General features: G+C 37.1%; 1 protein-coding gene and 1 pseudogene across 1 annotated transcript in view; both read right to left on the minus strand.

Moving 5' to 3' along the window:
- LOC149067549 (uncharacterized) overlaps positions 1-12,897 on the minus strand; it is a 224,640-nt gene extending 211,743 nt beyond the window's left edge. Inside the window, exon 1 of the mRNA XM_089252465.1 lies at positions 12,761-12,897. The gene's annotated coding sequence lies outside the window, so the exon portion shown is untranslated. The remainder of the gene's footprint in view (positions 1-12,760) is intronic.
- An 11,132-nt stretch (positions 12,898-24,029) lies between these two features.
- Positions 24,030-24,596, minus strand: LOC149067550 (uncharacterized; annotated as a pseudogene).
- Positions 24,597-25,126: the final 530 nt, after the last annotated feature.

The raw sequence follows: 25,126 nt of genomic DNA on the forward strand, positions 1-25,126 counted from the left end.
TGAAAAGGAAATTTTTCTGGAACTGAGCCAGAACAGACTCAGCTTATATAGGCACCTACTTGACAGTCTTCCTCTTTACTGAAGACGATACACAAACTTTGGTTAGAGACGACTTTTGAGAAAACAGCGATTTGAGAATTCGTCTCTGCTGCTGGTGTAGTATATATCACACCACTGACCTGAATCCCGTCTTCTAAGCAGTAATAGTTTCTTGGAAAAAAACTGCCCAATAAGCACTATGGAAACTAACTCTGAGCGCCTACTTATAAAACATATTCAGAGAGAAATTTTGAAGAACCAAGAAATCAGACATTTCAAGAACAAGCTGACGTCTTCAAGTAACGTAACAACTTCACAAGGTTTGAACTGTTAATCTCGAACACAGTATCAATTACGAGATGACGTATGTATGACTAGGCACGCTGAACCATCCTAAGAAAACAGGTTACATCAGCAGAATCTCGAGAAAGTTTTTCAACTTACTGACCATTGCACCGATTGGTAATCTGAACCAGTATACGTTACATAAAGTTTTCAGAAGTCCTACGAAGCAGACATGCCATAAGTAAATAGACTAGAGCAGCGTTTCTCAACCTATGGTCCACGGACCAGAAGTGGTCAGCAGGCAGACTTGATTACTTTAATTCTAACTAAATGAAAAATGTTTTTATTGATATTACTATATTTTTTTATTGATATTGTCTATTTTTATTGATATTTTATGGGTTCAAGTGAAAAATAAAATCTTCATACATAGGGCAGGGATGGACAAATCCCACACCAGGTCGCCATGGTGACTGCAGAAATTAAAAATTGATATGGTGCCTGAAATTTTCTTTGTTTAGTTACTAAATTGGAGGCTGAGACCAGCAAAAAATGTTTTGAATTTATAGTAGTATATCTGCCAACATATGAAAGAGGGCCATTACGCCCTCAAAAAGTCAAAAGATTATTGAGCCTTTTTCTTCGGGTAAAAAAAATTTTGGCGTCTAGAATATTTTGCGATTCTTCCAACCCTGATTTGAAGTAAACATATGTAATCGAAGGAACTACTCTAGAAACCACAATATTAAGTATGAAGTAAATTGTGACCAAAAAAAAATGCAATTCAAGACAAATTTGCTAGAGTCGAGAAATAACGGATTGCAGCTAATCGCAGAAAACTAAAATGTACTTCATAGGAAAAAAAACATTCATCATTACTGGGGACCACTTTTATTACGAGAAACTGTGTGATCTTGAAATACGACAAAATACAAGGCAATGCCAGTTATCACCAAAAACGTTGCCATAAGTCAAGAAAATCACAAATTCTTGCTGAAATCGCGAAGAATTATGAATCAGTGGAAAAGAGAAGGACTACTGGAACACATCAGAATCACGGTCCTATTATTATTAGTGAATTGAAATGTAGTTCAAGGGAAAAAGTTGAACATGACAAGCCATGTGAGGTCTAAGAAGATTATTTATATTTTTGGTCATAACTATCATAGTATAATTTATACGTTATGAAAGTTATCTTTATTCATAATTTTAAGTAATACAAATTTGAATAAGCTTCGTTGAAAAAAACGGGACAATTGCATGAAATCGGAACGATTCCAATTTCACGCTACTCATGCTGTAAGTTAGAGGTCCTTCGAATTGTCCCAGATATTTTACTGGTTCTTGGATTCAGAAAGGTTGAGAAACGCTGGACTAGAGCTTTTGACTGAGGGCATTATATTGTGTGTAGGATTCTCAAGAACAGTATATCCCACAGTGCGCGCAACTTGAGATGCCTTAACATTATTCAGGAATTCTACAAGATATTTTGGGGGTAAAATAATAATAGGACCGTGATTCTGATGTGTTGCAGCACTTCATGGTGCCCTCGCATTCTTAAATAGGTATATCTAGACTATAGTGGTACACATCAACGAGGAAGAAAAATCTAACCAATAAAAAGATATAGCAGAATTGGAATAACCACAACAATCGAACCTCTTGAAATTTTAGAATGAACCCAACGTTCCTTAAACGATCGTCTCCTTCGCCTTTAGTGCAGCCGCTAAGTTCCAAAAAAGATTACTGGCGCCCACAAAAAAGCACTTACTAAAAAAAAAAGGGAACGGGAGGGATAGGTTTTCACCTTTCAAAGGGGTCATTACCGTGACCAGGTATGACCCGCAGACTCGCTCCAATGCATTCTCGTTTCCCCATTAAAAGCAGTCTTGCAACAACTTGCTCTATCCTATGACCTTTGGAGCACTTAAAACGCCGACGCCGTTGACTGAATGCACATTCAATTAAAAGAAAAAGACGGAAAAACTTCATATTTCCAAACTAAGAAAACAAATTCCAGGAAGTCTGTACAATGGATTGATAGGACAGCTAAATATACATATTATATTTATGTGTATTATGAATTCCCCAATCGAAGTGGATGAGGTCCATGTGTTTTTCCAGCAATAGACTGATTGTACGCCAAGAAATCATATACAGCCAGACACTTCGTTCACGTTAATTTTTCCTTCTTCATAATGTTCAACTTCGGTCTACCACTTGCCACGTTTTTAAACAAAGACACTTACAAAAAGTACGTATTTTGTTATATGACTCATCATTACCATTCAAAACAAAATATTACTTACTTCCAACGAAAATAGATGCAATATATCTATGTCGAGAGGGTACGATTTTCTTAATAATAATACAACATATATACAGTGAAACCTCGCTACAACGATACTCGATAAATCCCCTACAAGGATATTTTTTCAAATCTTGTTCTGAATCGCATAGTCTAACGTTAAACTCTTCTCGATACAACGATGTCCTTTTACTAACGATAAACCTTTCTATAACGATATTTTTGAGGTGATTTTGAAACCACTACAACGATATTTTTTACACTTGGCTCGAAAAATATTCAATACATTTTTAAACGCGTCACATTTTAGTTTTTCCGAGAGAGGGCGTCTAATAATATTTAATAGTATTTGGTACCTGGTAATCGAAAATATTGACGTTTACGTTTTCGGTACCGCTACTTTGTGTTATACACTAAAGTGTATTGCGATAAACCTCATCACAGAGGCAATATACCTCACTGAATTTTGTTTATCAACTAATCATTTAAAATTTTTGCGTCGAAAAAATACTTAAAAGCGCATTTTTTGGTAGTACAAACAACGCCGATTTAGAAATTTTTTGTATTATGCTAACAGCAGCATAAATTTCATGGCAAGCGATGATAATGTTGCTTCTCGGTATAACGATAATTCCTCTACAACGGTGTTTTTTCTTCATCCGCAGAATATCGTTGTATCGAGGTTTTACTGTATGTGTTACGGATAAAGTCCATATCTCACCTTTTATGACTAACAAATTCCTTTTAAAGTAATTGAAAATGAACGAGAATTCATTCAGCATGATAGTACCACAAACACTAAAAATACTAGATATTTTTTTTTAGTAATTTAAAAAGAAAATTCAACCGTGTAACGAGTGTCAGAATATTACGTATTTTTATTTTCTTGAATTACCACAAACAGGAAAATAGACTGTTACTCGGAAAACTAGAAAAACAATAGTGCAAGATGTAAAAAGCATGGTCAGGTAACATCGTAGCTCTGGGAATATCGTATGATTAAGTACACGAAAAGAAACGTCTTTATCCTCGAAACTAAAGTAGAAAAACCAGAATTTCATTTAAATATCAAAAAATGAACGCGGAAGAAAAACAAAATTTAAAAAAGCGTTAAACAAGATCTCGTGGCAGCACCCAAAGCATGCAAGACATTGGATCTCGCACACAAACGGCCGAAGAGCATTAACTTTTGTATAACCAGGTGACTTTATATCATTAAAACCAAAGAGGAGATGGTCTAGCACAATGGGATTTTCTCGAGCTAAAAATAGCGACCACCTTTAAAACTCAACGAGCTTTGAACCTCCTACCCTCACTTTTAAATCGACATTAGGTGGAGATCGATGTACTCAGATAAGGCCAGAAGTGCATAATAATAAAAAAAAAAGGAAAACTATGATAACGGGAACAAAAACCCTTCATCGATGTTATCAATCATTGTTAGCGAACATAGGTATCGAGGATAAGTCCATTCGACCTGGAGTTCCTTCGGGAAAAATCGTTATTTAGCTTTCTTTTATCCATCCAAGTGCCGAGTTATTAGTTGAAATACGGTCGAAATATCTGCCCCGGAACCGTTACAATGTAAATAACAAATGGCTTACACAACCATAAAAAAATAAAAATAACAACGCTGCAGCCAAAAGGGAGCGATCAATAGAACATCTTACAATTAACATCATTTACAAAACGGGCTGCCATAAAAAAAATTGAATAAAGTCTGATAAATTCGGAAAAGACGTAATTATTTTCCGTTGACATTCATGGACAAGGGACAGGAAAAAGAACTCCGAATGGTACTTCACTTTTACACAAAAAAAACCCCCATCAAAAACGTTATTTCTCCTCTTTCCAAAGGACAAAAAAAGAAACGATTTGTACGGCAGCTGTTTCTGCCATTAGTTTGTGAAATATTTCCGTGCAACAATTTCCTCAAAAACACTAAAAAGAAATTTCTGAGGGATATAAAATCGTTTTCAGGTAAAAGGAAAAAAAAGAGCTCAGTTACTTCCATCCACTATCTTTTTATCCTGAAAACGGTCACTACTTTTCTCTGTAAATGCAGGCAATGAAAACGAACTAGACCAGCGGTTCTGAACCGGTGCTCCGCGGCCGCTCGAGGAAAAAAAAAACAGTAAAATTCAAAAAAATAATTATAAATATTTTTAAATAGTAAAAATAAATCAGTAACTTTGAAAATTAATTAAAAAATTGGCCTACGGTGTTCCACCATAGAATTTTACTTAAAAGGGCTCCGCGAGTCAAAGAACCGCTAAACTACACAATCGACAGGCTATCTTTGAGGGGGAAAAAAATTGTGTTATTGATTAATTAAAGACAATTGTATAGTCTATTCTAACCACTCTGTACATCCTCAAAGCATTAGGGCAAATACATTCAGAGAGAACTTGAATCTTAAATGTCATTGAAATTGAAATAAGCAGAGATTGTCCATCCGCTATATAAACTAGAACAGGAACACTCACAAAAAAGCTACACGTCTAAACAAATGAAATACATTTCAAAATGCACAAGATTAGTTTGTATGTGCACATCACTTGGTGATGCCACTTGCGATTTCTTACACGATTCAAATTTTTAGATGGATTGTTGTTACCCTTTGAAACCCCCTATTAAATGAAAACTGACTAAATGTTTCTAAATTTGGAAATAGTATAGATGCAGAGGCGTACGCAGGGGGTTTTCAAGGTGACCCCCCCCCCCAAGCCGACCATAAATTAGAAAAAAAAACCAATATTTTCGTGGGAAAAAAAATGGAAATATCGAAAGAGAAAATACCCTTTATATGGTATTAACCAATTTATCAATTTAAATGCTTTTTGAAGGGTGGCAACTCAAAATTTCTCAGGAAGAAAATTTTTGTGCGCTTCCCCCAAGCCTTTTGTGCCCTCTCCAAAGGTCAATCTCGCGTACGCCTCTATATAGATGAGTTTAAAATTACCATGAGGAAATATTACGTTGTTTGCTGAGTTCATTGTGGTGTGTTCACTGGTTTTTCAGATCATTCGAATGAATTCGTAAGAACAATCCAATAAGAAGCGTTACTTATAAATTTATGCAAATTCGCAACTCCGTTACATGATTTTTCTGGTATGAAAATGTGCAAGCTTTTTATATGAAAGACGGGGAGACTACCTCATACTAGAAAATTTATTAAATATGACTAAGCTGTGAAGTGAATAGGGCGGCCTACTCGCAATGCTTTTTAACAACGATCCCTATCTCCAAACGCGTAAACTCACGCCGATGTAATTTTCACCGCGTAAAACACCACATTTGGCTTTCACAAAAAAATGTGGTTTTATTTTTATTTCTTTTTTCCTTGCAGAGCACATAGTTTCATTCGATCTCACTTATATATTTGTAGATTTCTTTTTAGTATGATAATTTTAGGCGAGCTTTTTTTCCACAATAACTCTTGTATACAGAAATTTTAGTAATTAAAAATCGAAGGTAATTGTATAGTTCGTTGGAGCAGCAAAGATTTATTCTAAAGTACATTTTTTAGATTATCAATAACCAACCTAAATTTAAATGGATACCTCCAAATCTATCGTCGGAAATTCAATATAGCTTTTTATTGTTTCACTAGTAAATATAGATTTGGATATATATATTTTGAGTATATGCACTCGGGTCTATCTAATCAGATAACGATAAACAAATACCCCCGTTACAGAAATAAAACACATTGCTTATACGAAAAAACTGATTTCGTAATGTTTAAGTTTCTGCTTATTAGAATTATTTCGGCAACTTTTCGCCAGATAATTCAATTTTATTGTAATAATGTAACTTGTATATTATCTATCTAGAATGATGAATAAGAAAAAGAGAAGGTTTAAGTTTGTGCGACCAATTGCAAAAGAGTACGAAATTCTATAAACTCCGGTGTCGAAAATTAAGAAAACTGCTGATAAAATTTAGGAATGGAGCTTGGAAAATACAAAAGGAAACCTAATTTCGACAAAGCTGTATTAGAATGGTTCCATACTCAAAGGGCATCGATCAGTATTGTTATAATTATGAAAGAAAGAAAATTAAGAACATTTTCCTGCTTTGAAAAGATTTTTAGATGGTAGCAAAATGTTTGAGGCATTACATAGAGAATCATGTTTAGTGGACAATACAGTTTGTGATGAATGACTTCAGAAAACTTCATATCCAATTCTCAGCGAGTGCAAGTCAATCCGTGGGACGCTTTTCAGGCCTGTGTAAAATGGAGCTGTTGCTGGGTGAGGAGGGGGGAATTAACGGACGAACAAAGATTGCGTAACGTTGCTTCTATGCATGAATAAAACAGTTGAACTTCAGGCTCTTCTTATGGAAAAAAGGGAAGTGTCCACGTGTCTGAAAACTTCACAAAACTCGTTTTGTAAAACCATTCTAGTACTCTTGGATGGCAAGCTTTCAAAAATTGGCTGGATGACAAAATTAAAACTTGATATGAAGGAAGAAATAGGAGTATTATTCTATTAATAGGCTATGTCAAATGAAATCATAATTTGCAATTTGTATTTTAATTTCATTTAATGTTCAATTTATTCTAGAAGTTTATCTTCTTATACAACAAATGCTCTTTTTAATTACTATTCATCCTTCATTCGTCATTAATATAGTATATTCACGGTGTAACAACGATTCATCTAAAGCCGGGCACGAGTCTAGGAATCTATCAACGGATTCTAAAAGGGACCCTGGGGGAGGGTAGTGTAAAATTTCAGATGAAGTCTCAAATCCCAGAAAATTTTGAATTTGGATTGGTTTCGTAAATTTCAGGAAAAATACCATCGTCAACCGTCTGTCAATAGTGGTAGAGTTAGTTGTTGGTCTTTTCGCCGCGTTAATATTCGTTTACGTGGGGCCGACTGTATTTGAAATACAGTAAAACCCCTCTTAACGGGCACCCCTCTTTTGTGACCAAATAATAATTTTCCCCGCGTGTAATAAAAGTATGATTTTTAAATCCCTGGTTAACAATCACCCCTCTTTTACGGACGCCTGTAAAAGAGAAGTTTTACTGTATTTACATTTATTTTTCAGAGATCATTTCAATTAATAATTACCAGAGATTTTATGTATAATTACCATCATGATGTTGAGCTATATACCTTCCCATGCAGCAAGCAACAACAGTCTGGTAAGTTCATAGTTAAAAAAAAAGAAATTCCTTTTCAATTCTTTGAAGAATGAAATACTTTATGTAAGAGCTCCAGACTGATGAAACTGGCAAATTACCTCCGAATAACCTCCGTTCACCACCAACACAAAAAGAAGAGGGACAATTTGTAGGCATAAAAAGGAGGGAATCACAAACTTCTTGAAAAATTATTCTTTCTCCTCGATTCATGACCACTGAGAAGTGAATAACGATGATGTCTCCAAAACGTCTGAAACGAAGATATTTTCTCTTCAGCATCAACAAGCAGCGAGGATAAGCTTCTAAATAAATCACCATGTTTTCCCATCGATATCCCGCCCAGGGACATATTTTTCCCTTTTGTAATTTTATTGAATTTGGCGTAACAATGGGTCACATTTTGGCTTTACGTTTGGTTATTTCCTTTCACAATTCCATACATTATATATATATATATATATATATATATATATATATATATATATGAATAGCACTAAGTGTATGTCAACTTTTTCTTCTCTTTAAAAAACTTTAATATCTTCGGACTTGATAGCTTCTCTTTCGCTAAACATCACCCCACAAAACTCTTCAAGTTCTTTTCATGTTCTTCGTCACTGATTTTTCAAAAATTATGGTTTGAATACATGCTCAACGTCCCACACACACACACATGACTTTTTAGTTTCTTTAAAGTAAATTTTTAATATTAATTATCCCAGAAACTTCATCTCCGTATGAAATCAACTCGTTATTGAATGGATAAATGATGCATATAATTACCAGAAAGAAAAAAAGTATTTTTTCGCATATTTACATAGTATTAAAATAAATAATAAAGGGGGTAGAAATCTGCATCAGGATGACGATGCTACAGAAAACGTAAGATGGGCGACAGCCGGTTGAAACATTGACACATCCGAGTCACAAAACATGTGGATCTCAGCAAATAAGCTGTCGAGAATGTCAGCAGCAGCTGTGCTAATAATGATAGCTAATATTGTACTCAATAAGCCGACGTGTCAAGCGTAATAAACGCAAAAAAGATTTAGGGTAAGGGTAAAGGATTATTAAGAATGCTTAACGCTCTTACGTCATCCATTACTTTGACCGAATAAAGTAAAAAAAGATACGATTAATTGATGCAAATTATCTTTGTATAGCTAGTCTCGGCTTTGCTTTTTTTTCTAGAAAATTCCGACAACCTCGAATACGCCGTTTTCTAACCGAATTCGATTCGCATTTTGGCATTGAATTTTATAATTATATTTATTGTTATGGACTACAACACGAATAGGTTTTGAAAATAGAACGCAAGAATGTAGCAATATACACTTGATTCGGGGATTCTATATCCTAGAGTGGACCCTCCCCTCAAGCTACTTGTGGGCCAAGTTTTTATGGGCGCTCTTTATTTTGCAACAAATTCATGGTATAAAAAAGTCGATTTCCGGCCTACGAGATAGACCCAAAGATTCCTGATGGGTACTAGTCTGGGTAACTTTGGTAGAGAGAGCCCGTTAGCTTCTTGTGTGGGCTATAATATTTCGGGAGAAATTGTTTAAAACCGGAAATTTTCAATAATTTTTTTTTATCAAAGCAGAGGTACTGGAAGCAAATTTAAAACACTCGGACGCCGTTGAAAGATCATGTTAGAGCAAAAAAGAATGAATTAACATTAGAGTCCCTCCAAAACCTAGTTGATTCTAAAATTTATTCTTTTACAAATCTCAAACTATCGACAAAATAAATTTGAATACTTTGTATAACCAAATACAGTAATTCAAAATCTAAAATAGCCTACTGGAAAGATGGATCATGGAACTTGGTTTCGGATTCGATATTGAAATACGTACCGTAACTGAAACTATTTCTATACTGATCTATTTTTGAAACAAAACCAAGTGCATAATTTTCTAACGATCGGAATCACTGATCACTACTGATGATATGTTTTGATTAAAAAAAATTAACTGTTGATTTCCATTTCATGAAATAATTGCTTCATTATTCAATATAAAATACTACATAGCGCACCGACACGCTTAATCAGATGTAATTTTCATTCGCTAAAAATGTAGTCAGAGTTTAACATTAGCTTTATCATAAAGGCCGCTACACACTACTTTGACGTGACGTGGGAAAACGTAACGTCAGAGTAGTGTGTAGCGGCCTATGTGGGTGAACGTTCCCTCAAAACAGGATAACAACTTATAGGAAAGAGGGGGACAAGACCGGTTTTTTTGTTTAGGAAGTGGAATTTTCGGAATTCCCTTCTCGTGACTGGTTACTACGAATTTACTGTTTCGATTGTCATTTTTTTTTTCAAGCGCAATTTTGTTTATTCCTTTACTATTATTTACATTAATGTACTCATTTCATCGATAATCCCATATCATAGAGGCACTTGTTAATAATTATACTTTTGAATTTGAAAAAAATTTTCAAATTTATTCTTTACAAATTTTGAAAACTTTGAAAATTTTCATATTTGACTGTGTCTGGAACAACGAGTAACTTACGCTATAAGGAGCATTTTCACTATCTTTCAATTCTTTGCTTTGCTTCTGATGAAGGAACTTCATACAGTTCCGAAACGCGTCTAGCCGTGGTTCCTTTTTCCAATTTTGGGTCTACACACGTTATTATTTTCCCTAGTATATTGTCTCACCAAATAGGTAATTCATTTCTATTATTAATAATTATTTTACGGTGACGATTCATTTTCCATTGACTGATACGTTTTCTATAACTAAAATCATCATAATTTACTTGAAATTATTTTTTGATTATTTCTTGGAAAAATAAGAACTTTTCATAACTTATTATAAAATAGTGTTCAGTAACTTCTTGGAGTGCTTATGCGCGGAAATCTTTTTGAAAATTTCTTAAGCCAGTCGTACTCTTCACGATTTTCACACAGGGTCAAAGATGTTTGGTTAGTCAATGAATCCAGGATCTGAACTAGAGGGGGGGCAACTCACCGATACTAAATTGATACGTCTGTGCTGTGTGTCAATTAATACACTTTAATTTCTCTTCGGCTGCCCCCCCCCTCCGCCTATATATGGACCGTGAATATATGGACTGGGTTGCCGTTTCGGTTAGTAAGTGAATATAGGATTATATTTATATTTTGTGGTTTCCAAAATCATGAGACCCTGGGCAAATGAAGCATTTGCCAGGACCGTAGCATGCCTTTACGGGACCCTGGGGCCAGGCCCGTCATTTCAAATTTTTCCGGCGGGGGGCAAAGAATGTGTGTGTGTGTGTATATATATATATCATTTCTAGTGTATTTTTTATTGCCATTTGGGGCAGACGTTTTACTGGGAGGCCCTTCCCCTCCTTGGAAGAAATGTTATTGTGCATAGTGTATATTTTTTGTAGGGTTCCCATTCGACTCTAGTTACGGGCCTGGCGTTTGCCCATGCAGAAATCGGGCCAGAGCAGGGACACTTCCCTTGATATTTTATCCAAAACGAATAGTGAACGCTCGATATAACGACTACCTTCGTCCCGTCTAAAATGGACGTTACTTGGGAGGGTTGTTATATCGAAAGTAAACCATATATGATAGTTGTTCTATGAAAATGTTTGGGACTTATACTACCGGTCGTTGTTTTAAAACGGTCGCTATCACGTGGGGTCGTTATAACGAGCGTCGACTGTATTTACTTATCGATCTCGATGGAATTGTGTAGTTTGAATTTCATTAGACATCAAATGTTTCTGGAGCTCATTTATACTAGGTAAAAAAACGGAACGAATAGATACATTTAAGTCCTACATCTTTGAGCGGGATCCGCAAGCCATGTTTTTTTTAGCTAGTCACTTTTATCGTTTTTTAATAAGTTCATAGTGTAAAAAAAATGTCAATGGCTCCCACAAGAGTTGGGCTGACAGGGGCTCCGAGACGATTCTTACCATTGCTTTTTTTTTTTTAACACGGTAAATTCACTATTGAAGGGCCCGTGAAAAATCTCGTTCGATCCACGTGTCCTCAAGCTAGAGCCCTGCCAGCCTCCTTTATGTGGCGGGCCACAGTGACAACACTATAAGTAGGTAAACACCGGACAATAGGAGCGTAATTAACATGAAACTGCAAGAATTAGGGACTGGCACCACGTTTCACGAAATTTTAGCCGAGAAACTGCTGTTGATTAAAAAGCTCTCTTTAATGACCAACAAAATAATTAGAAAGTATTTCTTACCTTTCAGATCATTTCATACCAAAACCAGTGAGGAAAATAGTTCAAAAATACGTAAGACTATGCATGAATTACCTTTAAATTCTTATTTTTCAAAAAATTACCGTCTCTTTCGTACTTACTTCACATTTCCAGGAACTTTGACATCAATGTAGAATAACCAATCGATCACGATCAAGGTCCATGGAATTTAAGTATATTAAACTAACAGGAATAATATTCTTCTACAGAATTTAAAACAATCAAGATCCCGTAATTCAAACAAATAATTCACACAGATGTTTAATCCCGAGACTCACAAAAGCTGATTTTCGAGTAACTCATTATTTTAACTCAGTATTTTTTCACTCATTCAGAAATACCTACAATTAAAATATTGGAGTAACTATATAGTAAATAAATAATTAAAGCGTTGAAAATACAAGTTCGATTATCATTATTGAATACAGTTATAAATTTTAAGGTTCTCAACATACGAGTAAATAATTATTATTGACAGTTACTGGTAAAAATCATCAAATTTATGGATTGAGTATTTTTTGTTTTGAAATCAAACTAATGTTAAACTACTGAAGAGCATTAAAACACGAAGCTCGTTATATATTATTCCAAGCGAACAATTAACAGGTGTTACATTCGATCGATGTTTAAGATTCTATTGTCAAACACTTCCAATTTATACAATAAATAAATAAAGCACAGACTCGAATTCATTGAGCAACAAATTCATTGAGAAATACGAAAAAATAATAATCTTACCGTGATTTCTTGATTCGTTTTTTCCCTAATAATCCACTACTAACAATCGGCGGTAGATATTTTCCCGAATATTAATTTTATCTCAATAACTCATAACAATTCCTCAGTTCTCTTTGAAAATGAGTTCCATTCAACAATCAAGTCTGTTTGTTTATTTGAATTAAAAACGAACTGACACACAACGTGAAGAATGTCTTGTAAACAGAATTTTTTAGCTTGCGCGAAAGAAGGAAATCTCATTAACTTGAGACGACACACTCTTAACTGAAGTTAGTTTAGGTAACCGCTGCTGTCGTTCGCCGTTTCTTCTCTGAACTAGAAGAATGTTTCAAAAAGTCGCCAACATACTTCCAGTTTTGTCGCCAAGTTTAACCTTTTTTTTTCTGCTTCAGTTTTTGTAATTATTCTACGGACTTTGTTACCACAACTCTCTTTTATTCCCTGGGATTTGTCCAATCATAAATACCACACACGTTCTTCAAACACGCACATATCGGGTGATCATAAAACAACTTCAATACAGTCAACCCTCGGTTTACGAACTTACCGTGGTTTGTAAAGTTTTATTAAAGAACTTTTATCCAAGTTCTATAAAAGAACTTTTATCAAACTTTTATTGTGTAGTCCCAATCTTAGCATTGATTATTATCAGAAAGCCCCTCAACCCTTCCAGCCCCATTTAAAGGCGAATAGGTACATGTGCCTGAGTGATAGAAATTTTGGTGTTGCCCAGCATTAATTTGGTGCAGGATGGTATTAGACAAATATGTTTTTACAAGAGTTTTTCGGAAGACTGGTTATATTTGGAGGCGATGATGATTTTAGGAAGAAAATTCATCTCTGCCCCCACGGGTCTCTCGTTTACTGAACGAGTGCTCTCTCTACCGCTAAGCTATGGAAACATAGAATATTTCTTCCTTATGTGTGTGTGTGTAGAGCCATTCAACATATATATACACTGTGTATATTCTCGAAGGAAGAAATATTCTGTTTTCGTAGATTAGAAGTAGAGCACTCGTCCGGTAAACGAGAGACCGAAGTTCGAATCCTCGTGGGGCAAAGATGAATTTTTTCCTAAAATCATCATCTACAAATATAACCAGTCTTCCGAAAAAATCTTGTATTAAAAAGTGGAGGGACATCTTCCCTCTACAAACATGAATGTTTTTGTTTCAGATGAACGCAGCTATGTATGAGAGAAGCTGAGAAAAATTAAAGAAATTTGCTTCTCCTTATAACATATCTTGCTCTTGCATTAGACAGCATTTTGTAAGTGTTACTGCCAAAGTCCGAAGTTGGCCAGTTCGCGAACTGCAGGCCCGGTTGATCCGGCCAATGTCCGAAATTCGGGCTTTCAAGGAGGCTTCGGCCGGCCCCTATACATCGATCCCTATCCCAAAATATCGCTCCCTATGATTCGGGGTCATCGCTACGTTGGCATATTTTTTGTGACAATTATGGTCATTTATAATTAGCCATAGCTAACCATGATTATTATATTTAGCTATGGCAACCCTAACAGTCAAAGGAATCTGGACATCGATATCTTAGTGATCCATGTATAGGAATCGACATATAGGGGCCGTCCAAAGCCCAACAAAGCCGAAATTCGGACATTGTCCAGATCAACTGGGCCGGCTAACTTTGGGCTTCGGCAGTAACATATGTATATCTGACCGATCTTGGTTTACCCAGGCCGTGCAGGAGTTGAGAGGTCTCTGGCCGTGGGCCCATATCGTATTTTGGAGCCATTTTATTTTTTCATTACACCACAAATGCACTGCAAACAACCATGACGAGTTATTTTATGTATTTAGTAATCGATTGAATTGACCAGAGACACTCTCGGGGTCGTGTGATAGGTACGGCCACACCGGGCCCTGCCCTTGCAGTATATGACCTCATATGTGGTAATTATCAGTGAATAAATAATAATTAAGTTGATTTTTTTTTACAACAATAAAACCTGGTAGCAGTGTTTCAAGCATAAACAAATAATGCAACAATGAATGAGAATCATTCGTAACCCAAAGAAGCCCCACAATCATCTTCTCTACGGGCTTCTCGTCTGGTAATGCTGTCCCAGGAATCGACTTAATCCTGAGGGACCACAAACACTTTATTTTTGGCATAAAATCAATTTATTTTTAAAAATAATACATTTATTGTAAGTTATACTGGAAACAATAGACGGAGTAAGTGCAATTTTTAGCCAGTTTTTGGACACACAATATCTAGGCTCTTGATAATTAATGGAAGAAAGAAAAAATGACTAATTCCTTTTTTAGTGCCTATCTTAAGCATTTTTAGTGCTTTTTTTGCCTGCCTATTTTGACCATTGTGCCTAAACTTCCGGGCTCTACTGATGAAATATGTCTCAACCAAATTCTGTCGAAAAAAAATTGCAATTTCAGACTTCTCAAATATATTTCCTTTCGGATTTAGGCCGTTTTGCGTGTTCGTAAACCGAATGTTTGTGTGTGTGTGTGAGACTGCATTTCAATTTACAAACATTACTGTAATTTTCAAATACAGTAAATTATAGTCAGCTAACAAAGACCTTTTTGGCTGAATTTTTTTTTTTTTTACGGATTTCCAGCCTCAGCTTAGGAGTATTTTATTTAACATGGATGGGATGCTGCAACATAAACACGTGCCATCTATCATGACCCCCACATCCTGAAGCAGGGCCCCTAGGCTGGGATCTTTTACGGGCCCCCCGACCAGACTTTCACGGGGCCCCCTTTATGATGAATTTATAGCGTGAAAAAACGAAAAAATAATTAAAATCCTCCCGGGCCCCAGGGCTGGAGCCTTGTCAGTCCACCCCTTGTGGGGGCCATGCCATCTATATTTCAGAAGTGAAGGGAAATAATTGAATATTTGCACGCCTGTTGCTCCCTGTGGCGAGACTTTTTAACTGAGAGATCTCGGCTCGCATTAGCGCCTCGAAGTTGGGAACTACAGAAAACCAACTTATATTTTCAGTGCAAAACCTAGAGTAGAACTGAACTATCTGACATTTTAGGAGTGTGAGCGTGTGGTTCTTTTATAAATGCACAATATCAACTGAACTATTCTGGGGAGCCGCAAATGAATCATGGATAGAGCAAAGGACATGGTGACTAAAGTTTGAGAACCACTGATATAAGCGTACATCTACGAACCCGACTGGGTTGTGTAAAATGTATTTCAGTATTGGATTTATATAATCCTCCTTTAAATTTTCCCTCATCCAATATTGGAGCTGTTCATTTCAGCTTCGGTCAGTTTTTTTTGTTTTGTTTTTTTAAGCTTCTTAGTGTTTTATAAAACTCATTTTCAAATTTTTGCACGTACTTAAGTTCAATTTTGAAACGAATTTAACGATTTTGCATAGAAACATATGGGTAGGGCTTCAACTAAGGGAGGGCGGGGGGGGGGGGTGTTCTGGTGCGCTGGGTTTACTCCTTGTCCGTGAAAAATTACGGGGAGAAGGATGCCAAAATGGATACTGGATCTGGGTGACAGAGTGAATTTTCGTTTCTAGTTGCGGTCCTTCCAATGGGAAAACACGTTTCGACTAACGAATATGGTTCCGAAACACATTATATTAGTTAGCTGAGATATGACTAATCGAAGTGACTTCAGAATCTACATGCTTTGGGGGGTACAGAAACTTTGGGGGGTTAGAGACAGGCACGGATTGAATCGTCCCGTATTTTACGGGACAGACATTATTGCAAAAAAGAAATCACATACAATACAAACTTGAACAAAGAATACAAAGAGAGACAGAAAATAAAACACACTGTACAGCACTCACACACACTTTACAGCACTTAGAAATCTATTCCGTCTTTCCTAAATGAAATGCTTAATGAAATGAAATTTCTGTTTTCTGTCAATGAAGTATGCTCTCTTAGTTTTATTTTGATTTTAATTTTTCCAACATTATAAGGCTCAAGACAAATGCTCACCCGTGCAAGACTTCGTTTCGATGGCCCTCCGACGTATAAGCCGCATCAGTAAAACGGTGTCCTCCCCCAATAACTCGCAGCTGTGTTTCCAGCTACATGAAATGCATAAAAAAATTAGCTTTCTCTACAAACCATTGCATCCAATACACATACATAGTTTGCAGACAAAAAAAAATTTTTTGCCACAATTTTTTTTTTATTCCTGATTTGGTGGCCCTCCTATAGTGGCGTGTTCACAAGTTTCACACAGCCCTAGAGCCATCCCTGCTTGGGAGGGGCGATAACTTCCATCGTCACCCCTCTACTATACCTCTGGTTCCGCGCCTAGTTTGACACATCCCGTATATCAAGATTATTAAGTTGTTGCAGTCGCCTCCTTTTTTAGGAGTACTAAGGCGGGGGAGTAAATCACGCCCTTGCGCGTTCTCGCGGATTATACTTTTAATCCACTATATTATTTCATGATCTCTGCATGTTTGCTATCGCTCGAAAGGGGAATAATGAGACGTACAATCATAACTATTTCATTACTTTAATTTATTATATTTTATTGTGAGCGATGAACGTTTGTTGCTCAACACGTGGGTATCCGAGATATTATAAAGATTATGTTTTAGCTTGTTGAGCTCAAACGCTCAGTATAATTATTATTCTAAAGGACATGTTTTAGCACGTTGAGCTAAATAATATTACAGACAAGACGTTATTTTATAAACATAAAAATTTCAAATTAATTCAATGATTAGTTTTTAAAAGTTATATTTTTTTACTAAACATCCGCGAAAATCAGCGATTCCATTTGAATCTCCTCCGTGCTTGAGGGGTTAACTATGTTATTATATAGGGTGGTAACTATCCACCGCCCAATAATTACACACGTGATTCGTTGTGAAAAACTAATATGGATAAGTGTTTTCCGTTCTAGGATGAGACGACTATTTAATGAGTTATGTAAAGTTTTGAAATCGTTCATTTTTGTAACGGTCAGTTACGCGGTGAACAACCAACGAAAATAAAATTCTTCCTGAGCAGAGGGTTGCAGGTTTCTTGAAAATGAACTGGAATACTCAATCCCGTTAGAAAAGCCAAAAAATCAGTTATTTTCTTTCATGATTAGTGCTTTTTACTCTTTGTGTAGAGCAGCGTTTCTCAAACGTTTTGTCACCCACGGCTCCCTTGCCAAATTGATTGTTCATCTGCTGCTCTCCACAAAATTTTTTTGTTATATATTTTTACTTATAATCAAGGATGAATTGACACGCAACTCAATGTCTCCAGCTCACCGCGACGCTCTTGACTAATTTTGGAGACTCCCTTGGAGCCACGACGCACACTTTGAGAAACACTGGTGTAGAGTGATATATTAATCTCTTGTTATTACGTGTTACATTCGCTCCACCATATTGGCAGATTTATCACCAGATTTGTAAAGCGTTAGCGAAACGAAATCTCTATTGGAAAACTTGTTTTCAAAAAATCAATACTTTTTTTTTCCAAAATGTGACCAAATGTGTCCTCCTTCACTGTCAAGTCATATTTTTTGAGGGAATGTGCATACACCGCGCGATCGTTTTTTTACGCTGCCGTTTTAATCAGATTGATCAATAAAACAGGACAATATTTTTTTGAGCAATTTTAAAATTTCATGGAAACTGTTACACGTGAATAGCTTTAATGAAAATTGCAAAAATGGTAGCTTGAGGAAGGTTACACTTGTAAAAACAGAAAAAAAAAACGATTCGTTTAGAAACTTTTAATCAAATTAATTATTTTCTGAATTGATTCAAAATAATTAGTGGTTACGGATCGGATTTTTTCTATTGATTATTCATCGAGTCACATTTTCATACCAAACTCTACATGTTGCAATGAAGATTTTTCATTCCCTTGTGACTTGATTTTTATCTCACTGAAATGTTAATTAATTAATTAATATATATATATATATATATATATATATAAAATTGATTTCAGCATACATGATTCGCGGAGAACTTGGTCATTTCTTCAGATGAAGTTTCATTCGGCTGCGTTTATAAGAAGGGGGTAGGCCCGTTGTAGTAGAGACGGACTTCAGACTCTCGCCGTTCTAGGCATTTCTCATTTTGCCGCCCCATGAGATGCTCTTGTACTTCGTTTCTTAATTTTTTTTCCAGAAAAATCATTCCCCACCCCTCTTAGCTTTCAATTTTCAAAATGAAGCCATCTCTTTACTGTTTGTTTTTCTAAATATGATTTTGAATATTGTTTCATAACACACTCTCTCGTGATATAAACGAGATGCCGTAAACATTTTGAACTTTATTTGTTAATTTGTAACTATGGTCGATTTCATTCAACAAGTTTATTGTGTCAATCAAGTTAATTGTGTTTCAGAATTAGTCGAAAGCCGTGGCTCAACCATGGCTCCCACATCTAAGGCAAGGCAGTGCCGTTTTAAGGAACTGCTCGGGGACCTCACACAAATGAGATCTGGTTGAAATTTTCGAGAATTCGTGCCTAATAGGGCCTCAGCAAAATCACTTGGCCCATGATGTTCGGCCCTGGGGTAGGGCCGCCTAGACTGGGATCTTTGTTGGGCCCCCAAGCCAGACTTTCACGGTCTTTTCTATAGTGAATTTATTACATGAAAAAAATTATGATAATTGTCCCGGGATTGATAAAAAAAATCTCATCTCGAAGTTGTTAGTGCTACTTAATTCATTTTAACGAGACAAATCAAATGAACACAGACGTTTATCAAAGCAAAAACATTTTTAATTTTGGGTATAATGATCGCATAAAAATTTATAAGTCCACACACACAACAAGGAAGAAAAAGAAAACTAGTTTACTTTTACTCAATTTCTCTTCAGGGTTATACTACTGTTATCCAGTTCAAAAACGCCAAGTTGTACTTTATGTTTGGTGCACGTTCGGTTATTTAGCAAGATTCGAAGTGACGTCATCAATTTTTAAAACGTTGTAACTCATTAATTATGGGTAAAATAAAAAAAAACTGAAAACATTTTTTCGATATAAGTTTTTCAGCAAGGATTCGCGTATTATATATACACTCATGTCCATATATTAAGGATAATTCAGAATCACACGGAAATCGAAATCTAAAGTAAAAATTTCACCAGTAGAATTATCACACACATCTGCAAGAATGATATGCAAATTTCAGGAAGCCACCAGATGATGCCGATAGTACGTCACAATGACGAGAGTGTAAGGGGGGGGGGTATATAAGGAATGGTGGCAAAGAAGTGAAATTGTTCACAAGAGTTCTGTAAGGCGCTCAGTGCCATAAGCGAATAGTTATGACACAGAGGACGCATGTGGATGATTTTTTACGTGGTAGAATTATCGGCCGCCTTGAATGTGGGCGTACTCAGATGGAAGTATCCGAGGAACTTGGAATTGCCCAAAGTGTCATCTCTAGGCTTTGGCAACGATTCCAAGATAACGGAAATGTCAGTAGACGTTACAGTACAGGTCGCCCCCGAGCTACAACGCCGAATGAAGACCAGTATTTGGCAGTAACTGCCAAAAGAAGCAGACGGAGTACAGCATCCGACCTGTCTCGTCAGCTATCTGCAGCCACGGGTACCACAGTTTCAAGGCAAAGCGTGTACAGACGTTTGGGAGATACTGGTCTATATGCTCGCAGGCCTGACAGATGTGTTCCGCTCACGACAACTCACTGTCGGCAGCGATTAGCCTGGAGTAGAGAACATGCAATGTGGACATCGTCACAGTGAGCTTGTGTGATGTTTTCCGACGAGTCCAGGTTTAGCTTGCAGTCTGATTCACGTCGGACTTTCATATGGAGAACGCCAGGTACCCGTTACCACCAAGACAACATCATTGAACGACACCGTTACGGTGGTGCAGCATTGCTCGTTTGGGGTGGAATTATACTGGGTTCCAGAACAGATCTGCATGTTCAAACCGGAACCATGAAAGCCCAAATTTATCGGGACATCATTCTGGAACAACATGTACATTTGTTTAGGGGTGTCATGTGCGCAGAATTTGTGTTTATGGATGACAACGCCCGTCCTCACCGAGCACACATCGTAAACGAATGCCTTCAATCTGAGGGTATAACCCGTATGGAATGGCCAGCATTCTCACCTGACTTGAATCCGATAGAGCATGTGTGGGACATGCTTGGCCGACGAGTTGCAGCCCGTCAACCACCTCCTACATGTGTACCGGAACTTCGGAGAGCATTGCTTGCTGAGTGGAGTGATCTTCCCCAAGATCAGATCGATAATTTGATACTCAGCATGCCTAGGCGTTGTACGGACTGTATTTCATCGCATGGGAGACATACAATGTAATAACCATCATACCAACCATGTAATAGAAAGTTTTTGTAAAGGAGATATTTTTTTTCAATTGCTCCAGGGGGCAAAAATCGTAGTTTTTATGAATGGTATCATACATACACCATCGTTTTTGTTCTTTATCTTTTGTTTAATAAATGGGCTTTATGAATAAGTAACGTTTGTTTTGTTTCTGAACCTTTATTTGCCGGAGCTGGCATTATCCTCAATTTATGACATGAGTGTATATAGGCGGTCGATAGCGATTTTCTCACATTTCGGAGTGGCACCGGAACCCCTGTCCCCCCTTTCATGATGCCCCTTACTGTGCAATGTGATCTAAAAAATTTCGTTATCTTATTTCGTTTTTCCGTTTTAGTTTGTTGATGTTGTTTACTAATAAGTAAATGTGTTCCTTATTATTCATTATAAATTTGCAATGTATCATCCATCATCCAGTATGGGTCTCTAGACCCCTTGGCTGACTTTTTTTTGTTTCATCTTGTATTTATATAAAAAATTAAAACAATAACAAAAAAAAAACTGTCACACGTCCTCTTACCCTATCTTCTTTTCATCAGAACTAGGGTGCCTCTAGAAGCAGGCGTACTTATCGTCCTCCATCTTGGAGCGGCGAAACCAGTTTTTTCGACAAAGTTACGTTTTATCATTAAAAAAAGCAGGATGGGGAACAGCGATTGGCTATAGTGACAATACTGGCATCACACTTCGCTCACAAATAGCGGGTAAGTTGATCATTTTTGTCGCACCACGGTCATTTTCTGCACACGAGAGCTAATTAGACCGGGACCAACAATTTATCCGCAGGGAGCCTCCTCGATGGGGACTCCCTGCGGTACCAATTTTTTCTGTGATCATGTCGCCGTTTCTGTTGTTGTATTCCTGTGTCAGGAAAGTTTTCTGATAAGGACGAACCGGGTATCGAACTCGCAACACCTATTAAACATTCTTTGGTACTTCAGGCGAGTATCTTATCGACCTAGGCTACCGCGCTCGCGGATAAATTAGCTTTGTGGTTCAAGGAGAACTAATTAAAACCATCGAATCTGGAGGCGTGGAAAATATACAGTGGAATAGAACTAATATTATATGCAGGGTGCATAGTAAAGTCCTTTTATCCTGTGATAGATTTTTTTCCCAAAAGTCTTACTATCACGAAATCACCAATTTTGGAATTCTCTCTCTCTGTGTTTCTCTCTGAATGTTATTTTGATTCAAGATCTCGTCTTCGTCACATTCAGTTGTGCAATGACTGAAGGAGTAATTTAATAAATGTTATCTTCCTCCTGGTTGCTCAGATCATCTTCTTGTCATCTCTCCCTTAATAAATTCAAAAAAAAGTTGGCACTCTGATAAAAGAAATGGCAATTATAGAATTGGACAAAGTGACCGCAAATTTCCTATAGAATCTGGGATTATATTGAAAGAGAGACCCATGGCTCCCACAAGGGTGGGGCTGACCTCGGGCTCCAGCCCTGGGGCCCGGGACGATTGTCATCATTTTTTGTGTTTCTTCCCGCTATAAATTATATAATTATAGAAGGGCCCGTGAAAAAAAGATGACATGGGGGCCAGCTGGAGGTCCCAGCCTAGTGGCCCTGCTCCAGGAAGTGGGGCCATGGAGAGACCACTAAAAGAAAATTGCAGCATGACATTTAGCGTTGACATGTGCATGGTCGGTCATTTTGGTTCGAACAACGTTTCTCTTGCGATTTGAATGATGTCACTATCCCGGATGCAACTAGGATCAACGTAGGAATTCTCATTGACGAGCGGCTTAGGTTTTCTGAACATTGTTCAGCGGTGGTCAAAAAAGCAAACAGAATGCCTGGTTTTATTCTAAAAATGGTCTCTTCCGCTGCCCTAAAATTATTCTTCCACTTTCTTGGGCCTTAGTTCGTCCTGACCTGCAGTATGCTGTTCGGTTTTGGAGACCATACTACGAAGGGACATGGACTTGGTTCAGGGGATGCAGAGAAGAGCTACGCCTACTCTTGTTGGCACACAAAAGATTGCGCTATGAAGAGAGACTTGATTTTTTGAATATGTTTACATTAGATCGCAGGTGTCGGGGGGAGGGGGTTACAGGGACGTCTTAAGAGCATCATGGGCCCCCGGGCCAAGTGATTTTACTGAGGCCCTACCTGTTGAATTATCGAAAAATTCAACTACTTCTCATTTTTCTGAGGCCCCTCTTCTCTTGCTGCTCTCGGGCCGTGCCTGGGTGGGCCCATACGTTAGGACGTCACTAGTGGTATATATGATTGAAGCGTTTAAAATTTCCAACGGGATGGATAGGATGGAACCTGAGGTACCGTCAATCGACTGCTTCTACAAAGGAACACCAGTAAGAACACACCAGTTGGTAAGGGACAATTCCAGGTTGTGGTGTCGCAGGGAACTATTCCCAAATAGCGTTGTGAATAGTTTACCCTCGGGGGGGTCGTGAATTCTAACACAATTGACACGTTCAAAAAGAAATACGATAAACATATTGGGATTAATCGAGAAGCTATAAATACTTACATAAGACAACCACAAGTTTTTATCGTCAGTGTATTTTATTGTATCATAATTATTGTTTATTCACAAAATAAAGAATACGCGGCATGGAATTAATACTTGATTATTTTTAAGACATGAATTTAGCAAGTAAAAAACAAAATAACGCTCACGTGGTGTTTGATTATAATAATAATCATAATAATGGCAAGTGTTGCCACACAGTAAAAAGTAATACTGAAATCATGAAATCAATGTATTTAACACTCCCCCTGATTTCACAGTTCATATAGTCCCATGTTTTTAGCACACTATTCATATATCTCTCTCGGTACAGCCTTTGTGAAGGAGTCTGCAACCATGTCTGATGAAAACTTTTTAACTGTGCTTTGACCTTATTTCACAGCACGACCAGTTAGTTACATGATGGGCGACATCAATGTGCTTCATCCTAGCGTGGAAGATGCTGTTTTAGCTCAAGTCAATAGCATCCTTGTTATCACAATTGACAGGTATAGGACCTTTTTGCATAGGCAAGTTCAACTCCTTGGTGAACTTGTTTGGCCATAATGCTTCCTTTGTTGCAGATGCCAAGGAACTGTATTCCGCATCAACAGTAGAACTGGCCACACTAGATTGTTTCTCGCTTTGCCATGTGATGGCCCCGCCGGCTAATTTAAAAACGAATCCTGATGTTGATTTTCTGTCGTCAGGATTCCCAGCGTAGTCAGAATCGCAGAACCCCACTATTTCGCTGTTTGATGCTCTAGAGAACTGGAGTTTTCGTTTTTGGGTTCCTTGTAGGTATCGCATGACACGTTTAGCAGCAACCCAATGCATTTTCGATGGATTTGAACAGAACTGACACAAAAAAGTCACTGCTTGTGAAATGTCAGAACGTGTTCCCTTTGCTGCGTACAACAAACTTCCAATCGCTGATTGGTATATGGAAGAAATATCTACTGTATCTTTGTTGTCTGCTTTAGATAATTTTTGGTTAGTGTCGGTTGGCGTTGATATTGATTTTGAGTCCTGCATCTTGAATCTTTGAAGAATGGATTTTATATAATTGCATTGGCTCATGCTGGTGATGCCTTGTTCCCTTTCTCTTTTAATTTCGATTCCAAGGCAGAACTTTAATTCAAACAAATCTTTCATGTCAAAAACGTTCAAACAAATGCTCATTCAACCAATTCTTCAAGTCATGGCAACTTGAAAAAACTATCAAGTCATCAACATACACTGTCACAAACAGGATGTTTCCGCCTTTATGTATGTAATAGACGCAACAGTCAAAGTCAGCACATTTGAGGCCCGGGCTTTAGAGATTTTCATCTAATTTAGTATATCACGACTTCCCAGACTGTTTTAAACCATACATTCCTTTTTAGAGTCGACAAACAAGCCACTTTTCTTCTTCTCCCCTTTCTTTGGAGGACTCCAAACCCTCTGGAAGCTCCATGTAAATTTCTTTTAGATCCCCTTGGAGGAATGCAACTACTGCATCCAGATGGTCAATATCCCAGTTGTATAGAGTAGCTAAACATATTAACACTCTTAGTGTGTCA

Source organism: Pholcus phalangioides, unplaced genomic scaffold (genome assembly GCF_987345545.1).
Source record: "Pholcus phalangioides strain wild (caught in Gottingen) unplaced genomic scaffold, Ppha-v1.0 ptg000029l_1, whole genome shotgun sequence".
Lineage (NCBI taxonomy): Eukaryota > Metazoa > Arthropoda > Arachnida > Araneae > Pholcidae > Pholcus > Pholcus phalangioides.